Source organism: Passer montanus, unplaced genomic scaffold (assembly GCF_014805655.1).
Source record: "Passer montanus isolate IOZ18808 unplaced genomic scaffold, ASM1480565v1 scaffold4, whole genome shotgun sequence".
Lineage (NCBI taxonomy): Eukaryota > Metazoa > Chordata > Aves > Passeriformes > Passeridae > Passer > Passer montanus.
Window position 1 is genome coordinate 18,421,804 of NW_024368818.1, and position 18,201 is coordinate 18,440,004.

Sequence of the window (18,201 nt, forward strand, 5' to 3'; positions counted from 1 at the left end):
AAAGCCTTTAGTTGTAATTTTGGGTTTTTTTCCATTCTGCAACAAAAAAACCCCACAAACACAAACAAACAAAAAAAACCAACCAAACAAAAACCCCTACAACCAAACAAAAAAAAAACAAAAAAACAAAAAAAACCAAACAAATCAGAACAAAAAAAAAACCTCACAACCCTGCTTAAGCCCAAACACAGACAAGGTTGCGAAAGTCTCATTTTTCTGGAAAACTGCCGTGCCAGTAAGGGTAGAAAGAAATCGCTCAGATACAAAGAGGTGGTGGTGGGGAATCAGATCCAAATACATCTGCAGATAAATATTTTATGTCCTTTCCGAATAGCTGGGTGGGATCAGGCGAGCACATGAGAGCCCTGCGCTGTGTGAGGCTGCCACCTCCTGGAGTCGACAGCCCTGACGCCAGGGCACCCACCAGAGATTGTGCTGGATTTGATATTTTAACCCAGAAATAACCATCTCACAGGGAACATGAACCGATGTCACCATCTGCAGCTTTAATGGAGAGTGGAGAGGTTTTCTAAAAAGTTGGTTTGGAGTTTAAACACGCAGGTGTGGAGCAGAGAGGGTGGGTGTGCCTGTTAGCACCTGAAAAAGTGGTACAAGCAGCTGGGGAAGGCAGCATTTCATCAGGAAAGGCACATTCCCCCATTTATTGCAACTTCTGCTCTTTTATTGCAGTGATGTTTCCTCCCATTCTGGCTCCACAGTGACATCTGCTCTGTCCCTTCTCCTGGAGCCACCCAATGGCACCACAAAGGTGGATACAGAGTCCGACAGATTTTGCTGTGTGAGCGGTGGTCGGTGAGAGGGGAGAGATGAGAGAGCTGCCACACTACCTGCTGCGACTGTGCAGCTCATGGCATCTTCTGGGTGCTCTGACTACATGGATCAGAATACCTCTGTGGGAGGAGGGATTGCTTGCAGCCATTGTTTATGGGTATGGGATCTGTCTGGGACCTGCCATGGTCTTATGCCATGGACAAGTTTTGAGCCTGGGGATGGTGGTGTTACCCTTGGCAGAGGGGAGGCTGGATGCTGATGTATTTTAGGAGCATAAAGGTATTGGTTTACTGCAGGAAAACAGTGCTCTGCTCTGCACATGAACAAATATTAAGGTGAAGGAACCCAAGCTCAAGAGCAGAAGAGGAAGGTTTTGTCAGGTTGACTCCCTCCGGTTTGTCACAGGCATGTTGTCTTAACACACACTGGACACAAAGGTGACAAAAGCCTATCTCAGGACATAAAAGCTACCAGATCCCTTAATGCTAAGGACAGAAAAACTCATGGGCCCCCAAGCGTCCTAAGCAAGTGGAGGAAAGCCAGAGTTGCTCACTTGTTGGCTGCTGGCTGTTTCCAGGCTCTCTTGCAAAGGGAGAACCTGGATGGGATGCTGCAAGGAGTCAACCTGGAAGTGACAGCATGAAATGCCCCCCATATCCTGCAAAGTTTCTGTCTTCTTCCAAGGAGTTTTATTCACCGGGAGCAAACCCCCATAATCACTCTGAAACTGCTACCAGCTCTCTGGGATTCCAACAGAGGAATTAAAAACAAATTAGAGGTAATGATCTCTCAAATTGCTTCTGAATCTACTCTGTGGCTGAGAGTTTTGGTAGATTTGGACAGTCAAGTTAAGCAGGGCCCAGGGCTTGCAGAAGGGTAACATGGAGTTTAGGAATATTTTCAAGCTTCCCATTAAATATTAGATGTGATGCAATAGCCCCTTCTTATTGAAAACAGTGGTAAGAAACTCAGTGAAAGCCAAAGCCAAGAACCTGACTCATCCTGGGGAAAGGCTGTTTCCCCATGTGAGCTGTGTCAGCAGAGCATTAATTGACTTCTGTTGTTAGTTACTTCTCTCCTTCTAGAACAGCTACATATACTTATTCTTCTATTTGTAGGTACTCCAGACCTAAATGGGTGCAGAGGATCTGCAGATAGAGAGACAGAGCAATGGGAACTAAGGGTCTTTTCAGTACTCTCCATCTTTTTCTGCTCTGTAATGCCATGTTGGTTGTCAAGGCCTAAAAGAATGAGTACTTACAGGACTTAGGACTCATTTTCAGAAGGGGTAAATGTGCCACATGCTCTCATAGCATGCACATCCTGTGTTTGGCAGTTCTGATCAATGTCAGCACGGACACCCTGCACCAAAACACCATAAGTTCAGCTCTGAATGTCAAAGACAAGGTGGTGGTGCACATCTTGCTGTTAACAAATGGCTGAAGCTTATCTGTAGAAACTAATTTACTAATCATAATCAACGGCTTATGTGTTTTGGAAGGTGAAAGCAGAAGTCAGTATTTAGAAGCAGGACAGAGTGAACCCTAAGCCACTTAGCACAAACTTGTTTGCAATGTCCTACTAATCCCCTGCTATCCTGTCTTCATTACCCTCATGTACACTGCACCTGTACAGCTGATAACACAGCACTGTTTGGGAAGCAGATTTCAGACAGCCCCCCTTCCCCACCAAGGGACCACATCCAGCACTGCTTTAAAGCCAGTTTTGTATCTCATTGGAAGGTTTTTTCCTCCAAGCTTTTAGGGAAATAAAACAAGCCAACCCTGCAGGGAATGTGGTTTTTGCCAGTATCTCCAGCGGTCACCTCTGCTCGGAGTCTGGAATGTCCTGCTTTCAGCCAAGCACTGTCCTCATGCACAGAAGTCATCAGGTTTTCCAGGTCATCCCCAATGGCAGCTCTTCTGGACACTTCTGTGAGTGGATTTACCCACCTGAAAATCGTACCATGAGTGGAGAAGTTAGGATGGGGCTGGGAGCAAGGATGGGATGCTTCATGCATTAAGGTTTCTTACAGATGTTCCCCAAAGAATGGAGATGCTCTCCTCAGTGTTTAAGAGGCCTTTGAACTATGCCCTTAATAATATGCTTTAACTTGGTCAGCCTTGAGCAGTCAGACAGATGGACTTAGAGGATTCCTGTAGGTCCCTTCCAACTGAAATATTCTGTTTTATTCTGTGTCACCCTACAGCACTCAGGGATGCCTGGAGAATACAGCTCCAGGATTGTGCTCATAAATGCCTTGTGAAGCCCATGGCCACCCTGAACCTAATCTTGCCCCACACCTGTTAAATTCAGATGTGTTTCTGTGCAGGGTCAGTCCTGAAGATGAGCCCCAGGGGAACAATGATCCCACATTGCTCCTTGTTTTGCTGGTCCCATTTGCCCAGCCAAGGTGGGAACAAAGATTTCTGACAGTTTCTTATATGAGAAGGAGGGCTGCAGCATCCTGTTACAAACTCACCAGTCTCCTTTATTTACTAATAAAAAGTGTGACTGTAAGGATTGTTTTTAATGGAGAATCAGTAACAGACATAAAATCATGTTTCTTCTTTTGCATGGTAAATAACCTGAGAAAAACACCACTTGACTTAAGTCCCTCCAAACTGCCTTGTTAAGCATTCAGACCTGATTTAAGATATCTTGTTTTAACAAAGAAGAGCAACATGATTTGGTTATCAGACTACTTGCCTCTCAGGCACATTTGAGGCATTGTTCTGCACCAGTTCTGCACCGGGCCTTGCTCCAGACAGGTGTGAGTCAATTCCTGCTGCAGCCCACAAGGTTTAGGTTGCCATCTTTAGGAAATTGCACATAAGACTGTCATGCAAGCAATGCCAGAGTAAGGAAAAGCAGATTACCTCCAGGAGTTAATCTTCCTATTTTCCTCTAGGAAAATTAATCTTTCCACTCAGTGGAACTGGGGCACAAGGCCTCAATGCTCCCCACAGTCTGGGCAAAGGTTTTGTGCACCCCATCCTCTGGCAGGAGTGTGGCACTTTCCTAGGCAGGCCAGGATTAATATAAAGTTGTTAACTTAACTAGCAACATATGTCTGCCTCTTTTTTCCCACTGCCATTTAATCTCTCTTATCCACTGACCATGCAAGCCTCCTGTAATCACTGCAGAGTAATTATGTGATTATTCCAGCCCTCTAAATTACCTGCAGTTTGGACCCCAGCAATTGAGGGTGATGCAGCAAGGCTGACTTTCTCAACTGTTAGTTAATTACAATTAGAACAAAAAAAAAAAAAAAAAAAGAATCACACAATAATAAAAACAAATCACACAATAATAAAAACTAAAAACTAACCTACACAATAGTAATAATAAAACAACCTGCTAGAAAATGCAACTTCTGCTGAGACTTTTCACCCCTATCTTTCTCATCACAAAGAAGATTAGAGTGGGAGCCATTAATAAGATAGCAATTTATGCTAATTTATAAGCACCTAAACCCAAGAGCCCTAATAAAACTAGCTAAAAGGAACTTCATGATAAACAAAGGCAATTATGTTGTCGCTGTTGTTACAGTGGCATTTCAAATCCTGTTATGTTGGGGTTTATTGTTGAACTGGCTTGGGCAAGCTCTGCTCTCTTGGAAGGTGTCCCTGCCTGTTCCAGTGGGGCTGGAATGAGATGGTCTTTAAGGCCCCTTCCAATCCAAAGCATTCTATGATCCTTTGAAATGAGGCTTTTACAAAAGAAGAGATGAACTCTATAAAGATCAAGCTGCAGTCCCTCTTCTTGCCTTTATGATCCTTTCCTGAGTATGACTTTCCTCCAATGTCAAGGTTTTCCAACTGATTAAAAAATATTAAAATGGAAGAAATCTGAGGGGATTTTTAATCATTTCACTGATTGTAGCTTGAGTGAGAAATATCCATGAATGTTCTTCCTGAATCAGGCAAATTTCAGTCACATTCAGCTGAAGTGCATCAAGCTGCCCTTCTGCTGCACACTGACATTCCCAGCCTGAGGAAAAGCAGTTGGACAGAAAGCCGGAAAGGGCATGAATTAAAAGAGAAGGGGAAGGAAGACACCTTCCCCAAGGACCACGTTAAGAGTCTACAGGTGAACTCTATCAGAAGTGGAAAAGATGAAGTTTTAAATCCATGATAATCTAAATCCCACTGAAATGAGTGGAGAAACACCCGATGAGCACACATGATGTCTTGACTCTGATGTAGAACTCCACACTACTGCACCTGGATTGAGCTCTGCCCACAGTGGATGTGAATCCTCCAGGGATGTAAATCCTCATCACCTCCAGGATTTGATCCAGCATTTGTGTGTGGACTTTCTTTCCTCCCTTCCATTCAAGCTTATCCCTCTGTGCTGCAATATAACTTGAATGCAGGTCTTCCATCACTCTTAAATTTATCTACCAGACAACATCACGCTGTCCAGCTACTCCTGGGTTCATTCAGGGCTTGCAGAGGGACAATGAACTGAAGGTGTGACCCAGTCTGTAATTGATGCCATTGGCAAATTCAGAGACATGGTGGGGACTGAATTACTTTAAGAGGCCATTTTAAGAAATAAACCATGTTGTATCAAATGCCTCATGGTGGTAACAAGCAGAGCCCTGAAGAATGGCAAACAAGTTTCTGTATACAAGTACCCACGGGCCACTGAGATTTTCCCCACAGTGCCTCAAAGAGAAAATGTTATTTTTATGCAGTGTGATATCACAGGGTGATAAAAATAAAAGGAAGAGCAAAGAAACTCAAAACTGGTGATAAATGGCAAAATAAACTGGTTTTCCAAAAAAACCAATAGAAGGAGAAGAATATCTTCCATCTCCAGAGGGAAGACGGAGAATGGCAAAGATGCACTTTACAACCCATTCTTCTGGTGGAGACTAGGGGTCTGCTGACATTAATTTTACACATTCCCTTCTCTTCCCTCAAAAGAAAATCGAGCAAACCACTATGATTTAAGAAATGATAGCCTGGCAGACTTGCACTGCAGGCAACCTTCATCAAACATTAGCCTCTTGGCTGCACTGCAGAGCAGTCAGTTTTCAGTCTGGTTTAGAAGATCCTTATTTTATCACTTGCTGTTTATGATCAGAATATTTAATCTTTTTTCACAAAAAACTTCTGTAAAACTCCCTATTCAACTGAAAATAGCAGGAGCTTCCCAGTCATATTTGGGAAATAGTCATTAAATTTCAGAAGGACTTTGCTACTGGCATCATTTTTAAAAAGAGATTAGAATTGATTTTGCTAAACCACACTTCAAAAAAATAAGAGAGGAAAAGCTTCAGCAATTCTTCTAATCTGGCTTTGTTTGCTCTGTACTAATTTGTGAAGTGTTAGTGTCTGAATTTGTGTGAAGGAGAAGCAACCACAGCAGTTAATTATTTCATGTATATACCACATTTGGGCTACAGAGTTCAAGGACCTGAGGAAACAGAGGAACATCAATGAAACAGCCAGCCAAAGATAACATGAATCACTGGCACAAATGGTAATGAAAAGCAAAACTTCTGTTTTGCCAAGACTCCTGTGAGCCATTGGCAGTGCCTCCACTGGAGGTTACAGCCAAAGGAAAGTCTTATATATTCATGAGATGAGCAAGTGGTTCACAAATGCTTCTGGCCTTATAACAGGATCAGAAGGGAGTAAAAAACCACCAAACGCCTTTAATGGATTACCTACACCAGGGAGTTAAGCATTCTCAGGACCACTGCCAAGCCCTGCTTGCATTTGCAGTCTGGGCTGCTGCTGTGTCCCTCTCACAGCTGTGACACAGCTGTGATAGTATTCATCCAAGCTGTGGGCAGCTCAGCTTCTGCCCTGCCTCAGTCCAAATCTGTGTGCCCCCATGGCTATTCCAGACACCTGTGTTTTGGATGATATGTAGCTGGGCATAATCCCACTTCTCCTGATTTTACCTGGTGGAAAAAATGACTGCAACAGCTGAAACACAGAAGCCAGAAATTACGAAGAATCCAGAATCATCTCAAGAGGAATGACCTGGTTGGGGTCTCAGCTGTGAAGACCAAGATGCAAAAGAGAAATGTTTGCTGAAGCAGAGCCCAGAGCTCTGAGCTCCTTCTCTCATTGGAAATCCCTCAGAGCAGGACTGCAGAACAAACATTTTTGCTCAGGCCATATGATACAATGCTCCTCATCAAACAAGCTCAGCAAGACATCTGGGAAAATGGATGATGACAGCCATGAATCCAAATGCAAAACCTGCTGCAAGAGAAACCAAACGAGTCTCTCTCCTTCTGCAGAGTTGTTTCAAGCACCACATGGTGGAGGTAGGGATTCTCTATTCCTTTAGCCCTCTGTGCAGTTCAGTGTGGAGCAAATCCAGCACAAGTCACATATATAAGGTCAACATCATCACTCAACCTAAGCTCACACTCATTACTCATAAAGCTGGAGACCTTTAGGCCAGGGATAGATTTGGGGTGTTAAGGAAGGTTAAGTGGCAACAATTAAGTTTGTGAAGAACAGCTACCTGCAGAAAGAGAAGCAGTCAAGTAGGACAGGAGGGGAATCTCCATTTTCCATCCAGTACCTGCAGGGCAGTTATTTCCTTCAGTGAACATAGCCTGTGGTATTTTAGGCACCTCCAGAGAATACCACCTCCACCTAAATGACTTTTTAGTCAGGCCCAAGCACTGCTACCCTTGTCCTAAGGGCCAAGGATGTTGTTGGGAGCTCCATTATCTTTTTGTGCTCAGCTCACATTGCTCTGTTTAAAAGATTAATGAGACACATATTCTCAATCAAAAAGCAATTTCAGAAACTCTTACTTCCAATCATCTGTACAGTCCAGTTAGGAGCATCGTCTGCCCTTCTTTTGGTTGGGAGTTCCAGCAAAACATTTCATGGATATTTATTTCCCAGAGTAGGATTTGCACATTGATGGACTGAATACTGATGGTGCTGAAACCAGGTAACCAGCACAGATCTAACGGTGCACAGAGTGCACTGAACTGTCCAAGAGTAATTTGGGGCAGGAAGGTGCAGAGATGAGAATACTCAGGATTTTTCCTTGAAAGTGATGTGTTTTGCATTTTAACAACACATTGTCCAGGGGTGAATAGCAAGGAGGTGAATAACACCTGGCTGTAGATAGATGAAGATCCACAGATGGTGGATCTCAGGCAGGCTGAGCTCCCCCAGCTGAGCATAAGAGGGCTTCTCCCACTAAACAAGGTATTACCCTATTTCAACAATTCATAATCTGTGTCTAGTGGACCTCACCTTGTCCATATTATTCTGCCATGTTATGTGTGCCTCCAACATGAATTCCTGGCAAGTGTTCTAGTCCCCATGTAGCTCAGCATCAAGCCATGGCAGAAAGATACAAGGGAAGACCACAGGAGCAGACTATTTCTGTCCTCTGATTGTTTTAAAGGTAAGACAACTGGCAACACTTCAACTTGAGACACTCAAAGTCACGTTACACGACTTGTAAAGAGAAGACAGGAAGCCAGAGGCTGTGTCCTGCTCTGTCACCAGCCTGGGATGCTCAAAGGGAAAGATTTTGGCCATGGTTTTCATGGAGGAAGAATCAAGGCACTGGCTCAGGCTCCCATCATGACAACAGCCTGAGCTGAACATGCACTAGAAAAGTCGAGTTACAGTAATGACATTTAACTGACTCCAGAAGCCTGCTGGTTCCTTTTTGGGCATCTCTGGTCAGTATCACCTGAAATCAATATCCTCATAACACAGCTCCCTGTTTTTCAGCCGTAAATTAGCTCACATTGCAATTTGTATTATGGCACTTAGGAAAAAAAATACACATTCAGCTCCACTTTAACTGTTTTAACAGCACTCAGTCAGTCTCTCAGGAGCTCCCAGAAGCACTGTGTGTGCTGGCTGCTCTTCTAAGAGGCCCATCCATCTCTGTCCCTCTGCTCATTCTTTTACAGCTCTGCAATGTTCTCATTTTTTCCTTTACTTTTAGGGCTATTTTGACAGGTTTCATAACCCTATTCCTCTTACTCAGAATAGCTTGCAAGTGCACTCTGATTCTTCCACAAATCTTCCTCAGGAGTTTGTATCTCCCTGACCCTCTGTGGTAACAAGGTGCACACCAGCTGCAGGTCTTGAACCCCTAGGGCCTCCTCACCCATCCTCAGATTTTGGGGTCCACTGTGTAGACATCTACCTTTGCTGTATCCTCCATCATGTTTTTTGTATGGCTTGAGGCAGGGAGAAATTCAAATTCATGAACAGCTACAAATTGTTTGAAGTCTTGTCTATTGAACCAGATGGTTATTTTTGCTTCTAATTATTGCTGGGATCCTACATCTGGGAAATACCAGACTAACATGACTGATGATGGATTTGGTGCTAGTTTTTCCACTAAAGCAATTAGTGTTAGGATGAGTATGCTAAAGCTGAGAAATAGTCACTCTTGTGTCATGTACATGTGGTCCACAGCTTCAAGTCCTGATTTATTAGCACAAGTTTTTGTCTCATTACAGTTTTCAGCACATTTCACACATTTCAAGATCTTGTCTGTGTCCACTTTGCATTTTTTGCTCTGAATAGTTCTTTTTATATCGTATCTTTAGGCTCTTCAATGTATATCCACTTATACTTCCTGTATTTTTCTGAAGCATTTCAAATAATACAGAACCTCTGAAGCCAGTGGGGTTGTCTTCAGCTAGCTTGTCATGAATTGCCACTTCAACACTTCAGGTGGAACTGGAAGTATTGGTTACATGTGTGATTCCCTGGCTGGTGCACAATCAAAACCACAATGGCTTCCAGTGATGTGTCACACTCAGCTGCAGCTTCTGTAAATTTATTCCACCTTGGTTTTGAAACTGGATAATTCTTTTTGGTCAAACATGCATGTATTATACTGTTCCCTGTATCATTTTCAAGTACAGCCTCATTAAATACTCTCAGGAGTGTATCTGCTATCAGTAGTGGTTTTCTTGGTTTGTTCACTGCTTCAAATCCTACAACTGACACTGGAATTGCATCTTCTATTACAGGAGTGACAACTGTCAGTCCCTTTAATGCTGTGGATATATGGTAGCCAAAGTCAGGTTTCTGCCACAAGATTTTAATCAATACATAAAATTTCTCATCAAAAACCCCAGTACCAGACACTCTTGCACAGATAAATTCAAGGGCTGTAAGTCCAATACGTAAGAATTTTTCACCAAATTCCAAGTTCACATAAGAAACTTGTCAGGGCAGTGTAAAGGTCTAACTGGACCAACTTTTTATCTCCAAATTTTGCACCAGCAATATTCTGTCACAAGAACTTCAGCACTTCACTTCCTTGCTGTGGAAAGAAATAAAGCCTTGTATATCTTGGGAACATGGTTCCTTTTAATATAAATTAAAGGACAAAATACTCCCATCATTCCCATGTAATGATTCTTGCATTGGAAACCACAATTAGCTGTTGCCTGTTTAGCTTTTCCTTGTCACTCATGATTTTACAGATTCCTGTCTCCTCAGTTGTATGTTCAGAAACCAAGCCATATCTTTCATTATCCTTGCTATTCTCCTTTCTGCCATTCCCACTTCTAATAGATTGGTTTTGAGACAGGGGAAGCAGAACTGCACAAGATCTCTTTGAGGGTTTTGTACAACAGCATGATGGTATCTTGTGGTTTGATCTGTATTGTTTTCCTAACAGTTCCTAAGATGCAATTTGGAGATTTTTTGACAGCTCTTGTGCATCAAGGTGCTACTTTCTTTAGAAATTTTTATTACCATCTCAGCCATGAGAGGTGACAGTCGGCTCAGAGCCTCTCTGTACGGGTACAATTAGGACTGGGTTTTTTTCTGAGTGCATCACTTTACAATCCTACATTTTTACAATAACTTTGTACCACACAAACCAGAGAGACCTCAAGACACACAAGGCAGTGTTCAAAAGGAGCTGCTAAAACTCCTCTGCTCTGTAGCCATGAGATAAGGCAATGACATTCTGCAATATGACAAACCCTTCCTGGTAATACTGATGTTCAGGTGAATCTGCCACCACTGGAATCTAGAGGAAGAGGCTGGCATTCCACAGCAGCCCCATGTTTTTCCTTTGAGAAAACCTGTTGGGTGAGATCAGGACCTGAAAGGCAAAGTCTCAGCAGCTGCAAAGAGAGATCTATCCATGGGCATCACTGTATGTCTCCTTTGTTTGTGTCTTCTGTAGCTCCTGTTTGTTTCTTTTGCAGCCCAGTACAGTTTGCAATTTAGGCCTCTCTCTAAAGCCCCTTTTCCTCTTAGCCACAACCTATACTTACCTCCTGGTGCTTTCCATCACGTTGTAGCAAATCGCTGCTCAGTTTTTTAGCCTTTGCAGCAGGAAATTTGATTTCAATAAGGTAAGTGACACCACAGATCTATTTATCTGAAATTTCAGTGGAATGTTTAAGAAATAGATTAATGGATATCTGGAATTTAAAATATTTTTCAATCTTTTTTATTATCTAATAAATAATATATTCTTTATCATTATATGCTACCAAAACATTTTGCTGGTGCTATTATATTCTTTACTTCCCAATAGTGACAAATACACTCCACACATACAATAGTGCTGCATACAAAAGTGCCTGCATATGTTTTATCTTTATAAATACTGATAAAATAGGTAGGGAAATTACAGACTTGAAAATAAAAAGCATCAATATTGTTGACTTGCAAAAAAAAGATTACATCCTCTTATATTGTCTTGCAGACAGAGAAGAAAATCTTCATCATTCAGGAGGAAAGACCAGGGAAAAACGCATTGCTATATACATATTCACTATAATTCAGTATAACAAAGCACTGTGAAGTACAAGTAGTAAAGTCTAAAAACTGTGGAAATCATTGCTATTAATATTATACAATTTGATATATGTTGATATCATTTGGAATATTTATTAATAAAACGTAGAAGTGCAGTAGCAATAATATAATACTTATTCTAAATATGTCCAGGTTTTATTCTAAATGCTATATTTCACATAAAGTGCATTTCCCCAAATTTTTAAGTTTTCTACATTGGGCCTCAGAAGGAGAAAAAAAAAAAAAAAAAGCAGGCAGAGGAGAAACTCAAAAAGTCTGGGTTTTTTTACATGTTTTCCCACCTCTACTGGAAACAGAGAACAGAACATGGACATCAAGCCAGGCTCCTGGGCTTGTTGAGTCCTGTCTTTCCAAGGACAAACTGACTCATACAAGTTTTGCTGGTTTTATGTGTAGAGTGTCAGTTTGGCTTTGCCCACCTTGAGTTTGCTTTCAGTCAAGCTTGGTCATGAGTATCCTGATGAGGGCACCTCGTGCAGCTTCCACACACAGGAAGGGACGTGCCCTTTGAGCACGTGTCCTTTGAAGCAAATCCAGAAGAGCCAAGGTGTGCAGCATTTCAGGACAGGCAAGGCACTGCTTTGCAGTAACCTCACCTGCAGTTTGGCACTGGTTTCACAGAGCCCAGCACACTGCAGAGGGCTGAAGCATGCACTGTGCCTTCACACAGACAGGAATGATTTGCTGACCTAAAATGGAGACCAGCAGATAAGGTCCTCCCTAAACGGTATAAAAATCCTCACTCGTCTCCATGCAATAAAGATATATTTAAAGGAGTCTTACTTTTACAGCGCCATTAATTTACCATCTTGAGCCAACTGTCCAAAGTTTCATGGCAAGTCAGCAAATTTAACCTTATTTGAAGCAATTCCTCAGATTAATTTACCAAGTTGACTGATTTTTGATTGCATATCCTTTAGGCTTCCGTTATTTTCTTATTAATATATCTTAAATATATAATTAATTACAGATGAAACTATGGCTCTTTGTAACCGGTTTATTACAAATCAAATTTAAATGTCATACATCCTTAGATTGCTTCAAAAAAGGACTTGAAAAGCTTTTAATTAACTTTATGCTTTCTTAAAACTCATTTAATAAGTATTCCCTCATTGTTCAACGTGCAGCATCATTTCTTTATTTTCTTCTACCAAGATTAACTGTTTTTTAGGAAAATATGCCATGGTGGATTCAAGGGATTGGGCTCAGAAGAGGAGCAATGGGGTAGAATTCACCGGTCTGTTACACAGCTGGTCACATCTAATGGTCCTTTTGGCCTTCAAATCTACAAAGGTAAAATTACCCCTTCTCTTTCCCCTCCCTTCTCCAAACCAGTAGTTAAAAGATGGCAATCCACATGAGTTAAGTCTTGTACTTTAATTACTAGTTTTGTGTTTACATAGGAACCAAATAGTTCAAAGTTGAGTGTGCAGTAATTAAAGTATTTCCAGATGTGTTCAGTGATCCTACCCTGTTTTTACAGCCTCCAGCTGTCATATATTTTCCTTCAGTGGCTGTATCAGACACGAAAGTGAACAATTTTATTTTAAACTGTGTTTTTGAACAAGAAATATTCCCGGATGTCAGAGATGGTTTGACCAGTATCTTGAAAATGAAATCTCTGATCAAGCAAAACACTCCAAGATGATCCTAACTTTCAATATTTGACTCAATCCCTATTGACCAAAATCTCTGAAAACACAACAAACAGAGCAAAGAATGCCAGAGATAATGTGAAACACATCATGGAATTACAAATGGGTGGGAAAAACCTTTTCCACTAAAATCTGCTGAAGAAAATGTACTAATTTAAGATTGTGCTGGTTTCCCCTTTTTTCCCTAGTAAGCTATATAATATGGTTATTTATCATGCTTATGTTTTACATCACTAAGTGAATACTGAGGATCCTTGAGTTCCAAACTTACTTTGCAGATAAAACAGAAATAATGGCATTATCAACACACAAGGAAAATGTTTTTAGCACCAGGAAAAAAATATTCCAAATTGCAAAGTGAAAATCTAATCTCTACCTTGGCAATGCCTGAGTGCTCCTGCCCATCCCAGCAGGAAAATTACCAATGGAGCTAGCGGCAAAGATGATAGAAGAGGTTTCTCATGCAGAGAGATGTGCTGTAAGCAAGGGAGCAGAGCTGTAAAATTGTTAGGATGAATAAATTTGTGCACAAGGCAAAAAAACCCCATCCTACTAACTCCAAAAAGCTTAGCAGCTGCTAACAACTTGACAAACCTTCTTCTTTTCCTGATTGGTTTTGATAGATCCTAATTAAAATGCTATCTGGCAACTTTCCGTGAAATCAGAAAAGCTTAAAAGAGTCATCTCTCATGTTTTCAGGCTCTGAGCTGTTCCCCTCCACACAAACCAACCCCACCCACTCAGGAGATTAAATATAACAGTTCAGACAAGATGAAATGCAGTGCTCCTACAGTTTTATTTGATTTATTAAAAGGAGAGAAGTAACCAAGTGGGAGGAAATGCTGGTTTTGGCTGGCGTAGAGTTAATTTTCTTCATAGTAGATGGTACAGGGCTGTGTTTTGGATTTGTGCTAGAAACAGTGTTGATAACACAGGGGTGGTTTCCCTGTTGCTGAGCAGGGCTCACACAGAGCCAAAGACTTTGCTGTTCCTCACTGACCCCACCAATGAGGGGGTTGGGGCTGCACAAGGAGTTGGGAGGGGACACAGCTGGGACAGCTGACCCCAAATGACCCAAAGAATATCCCAGACCACAGGGTGTCCTGCTGGGAAAAGGAGGAAGTGGGGGACATTCATAGTGATGGATTTGTCTTCACAGATCACCATTACAGGGGATGTAGCCCTGCTTTCCTGGGGATTCCTGAAGACTTGTGTGCCCAAGGGCAGGGGTGAATGATTCCTTGTTTTGCTCTGTTTGCATGTGCAGATTTTGCTTTTGCTATGAAGCTGTCTTTATCTCAACCCATGAGTTTTCTCACTTTCACCCTTCTGATTCTCTCCCCCATCTCACCTGGGGGGAGTGAACGAGCAGCTGAGTTCCTGGCTGGGTTAAATCATGACAGAGGAAAATAGGCCAAACATTCTAGATCCTTATGAAAAGCCAAAAGCATCACTCTCGATTTTCAGCATTATTTTCAAATTGCTGTTGTGCGTTTTCAAGCACACATTAAGGTACAGGAGGGGCTGGAGCAAGGAAGGTCACCTAAGGATGTTGATGAGTGGAGGAAAAAGCAAAAAGACTACTTTTCTATTGCCAAGTCAGCACCCCACAAGCCAAAGACACAGCAATGGTACCACTTTCTTGGACAAGAGATGGGACAGGACTGTGAGACATTTCTAGCATCAGCCACGCCCACACCTATGAGCCAAAACTCTGGCCATCTCAGGCTCATCCATGAAGCTGTGTAAAATATTTTTCGATGAGGAACATATTCTCTCAGGTATTAAAAGGGAAGTAGGGAACTACTAAACAAGAAAAAGCTATCTTACCTCTAATCTGCCTCTGATTTCTGGGAGTCTCAGCCCCACCTACCTGATTAATCACCATATCATTTAATTCTACTTTTCTCCATAAAAACGTCCAGCTGTCTCATAACCTGCTCTTCTGTCTTTGCTTCAATGCCCTTATTGCTTTTATTGTTCCACCTTTTATGGCATGCAGGTCCTCAAAGGAGTACATCCTTTCTTTTTCAAATAAAATTGGAATTTTATTGCTGTTCTCAGTGCTGGGATGTCCTGCAGGTCATATTGTCTTCCAGCTGACTACTAGTGGAACATAGGTGGGGATCATGAATACAGTATCTGTGTAAGCAGATACTCTGGTGTAAACTGGGTAAGCACATTGTCCCTGTTGGACCACGTTCACGCCTTGGAAAAAGGAACAAAAACATATGGTGGTCAGACCCTGCAAAAGCCAGGTGTTCATTCATACCGAATGAACCACCGGTTCAATTAGTCACCAGTGACATCACAGGTGGCTCTTCAAGACAGTGGCAGTTCTGCCCTGTCCCCTAATCAGTCACCTGTGACCTGGTCATCCAGCCAGCTTCTCACCCAGTGAAGAATACACCATCCAAGCTCTGCACTGGGTGCATCACTGGCCACTTCCTGTTCCAAATAAAGATTTGTGAATCTTTTCCCCAGTGCTGCTGTGTGCCAGGTCCAACTATGCACAAAGTGTCTTTGTCTCTCTTCTCAGTAGGCAAAGGACATAGTTTAATAAGCTCTGGATGGCCTGTATGTCCTGAGCCCTCGTGGTTTCTTTCCTACAAAGGCCAGAGTCACCACACCACGGCAGGTGAATTCATTCACCTCATCTAGTCACGAGTACAAAACACTTATGGACTGGCTATGACTAATGACTGCATTGTCTGTCAAGCATTATTACAATAACTTCTCCATGATTTTACCGGGAACAGAAGAGACACTGTTATCACAATGCCATTCCTCTTGAACATGGGTCACCTTCCCATGGCCTGGGATCTCCCCAGCCTCCCATTAAACAGCTCAGGCAGGCACTGTTCATGTTCATGGTCACGTTACTCAAGTAGGTAAAGACAACATGAAACTTGAGGTGTTTAATGCACATCCACACTTTACCCCTGGCTCTGTTTGGGTACCAGTCTGTCACCTCTCTCCTCAGCAATGATCAGCTGGTTGCTCTTTCCATGAGTCAGAGAGAGCCATGGCTCCTTGCCTGGAAGAGAGGATGGAGAAGCAACCTGAGTGCAGGGAATCCAAGCAATTCCCTCACTGTCAGCACCAAGAGAGAGCACTCATAGGAGCTCTTCTTGGTTAGTGATGATCCTGCTGAGCATGGTGTGTGGGTGACTTCAGGAAGGTCACCAGAAGTAGACGCAAAAATTATATCCTGCAAAAAAGTGTTAGTAAGTCCCCTCACATCTGTTTTGGTCTGGATTCAAGCTGGCCCTCCTGGCTGCAGGTCCCTGGTCAGATACCTTTGTACAGCTCTTTCATCTCAGTCTTCCTTGCAGGCATAACTCTGCATTCAGACTCCACACCTTCTCCCTGGCTGCCACCTCACTAAGCCTATCTGCTCTCAGTTTCACTCTTTAGAGGACACAATGACCAGCGGGTGAGAGAAAACACACAAACATTTGGCATGGGAATTTTTTAATCGTGTCATGTCACTTTTAGAAAGAGCAAGAGATCTACAGTCTTCACAAAGTGAAGACTTTGGAGGACGCAGTGCCCCTGGGCCAGAGCTTCTTGGCATTTTAGAGGTCAACCAGCACGTCTGTCTTCAGATTAGCTTACTTGCATGTGACAAAGGATAAATTTATCTTCTGAGCCCTAAATCTTCTCACAGCTACTCAGAGGTTCATTCTTTCCATGTATCCCATCAGGAAGCATATCCCTTCCTCCCATGTTGAGTAGGTGAACAAAATGTCCTCAAATCTATTGTGGTGATCCCACATTCAACGGCATAAGAAAAATACCTTTAGCTGCATTAGCTCTTTCCAAGCAATGCTTTTGCAAGAGCAAATTCCTGTGGTGGGGGACAACAAACTCAGTACTGCTTGTCACATCACCAAAAAACAAAACTGATCCTCCTTTGAAATACAGCAGGTTAAACTGATTTCTCAAAATAATTAGGTTCTTCACCATATGAAAACTATTTTAATTTAAGAGAATTGAATTCAGCTCTTTCACCAAGTACATGTTAAGACACCAAGAGTCTTGTGTTTGTTAAACCAGACTCATGGGCATGTGGGCATACCTCTCCTATAAATTTCAATTTGATCCATCCTTATACATGCCTACAAAGAATTATGCTAATTCATGAGGACATCATGCAGAGATTATCTTCACTTTCTTGGAAAAAAATGCAAAATAAATTGTTTTTTGTAATTTGGTACATGAACATAAAGAGAATTATGAATTAGAAGGGCTAAACACATAGACCCACCCAGCTGCAAAGAGTAATAGTTCCTTCTGCCATTCACAGCCCAAGGAAGATAATTTTCTGCCATATCACTCAGCTGGTGAAAGGAACATACATGGTTTTATCCACAATTTCTCAGAGATGATCTCTCAGGGATGTGGCAGATTCTTTCTTTGATCAGGGCACTGGCAGGCTGATCTTATTGCAATCTTGCAGTGACTGGGGGTAACTATAAAATCAACAGACAGCACAAAACGGTGACTCTACTCCCAAGCTGAATTTATAAATGAAAAATACAGTCCTGTGTGTCAGTTAGCATAGAAAATGGGGTTTATAACTTGGCACACATACTTTCAGATTTGTTACATGAATGTCTTTCTAAGAAATGTGCTACAAACTCAAAATTATGAACTTGACACAGACATTCATGGCTGATGTGCTTTGAGCTTTGTAATGCTGGAGGTGGGACTACAAAATCATAGCAGTGTCTTTAAAATCTATAAATACAGGGCTTGCCTTGTGATTAAATCATCACACACCTCCAAGAGGAAAGGGAGTTATTGTCTCCCCTTTATGGAGTGAGAAATTAGGCACAGCTTTACACCAGTCATAATTATCTTCTCCACCTATGGGTTCATAATGGCTCACTGTGTGGAAAAACTCCATTCTGCAAGTCATTCGTGAAAAAGACCATGAC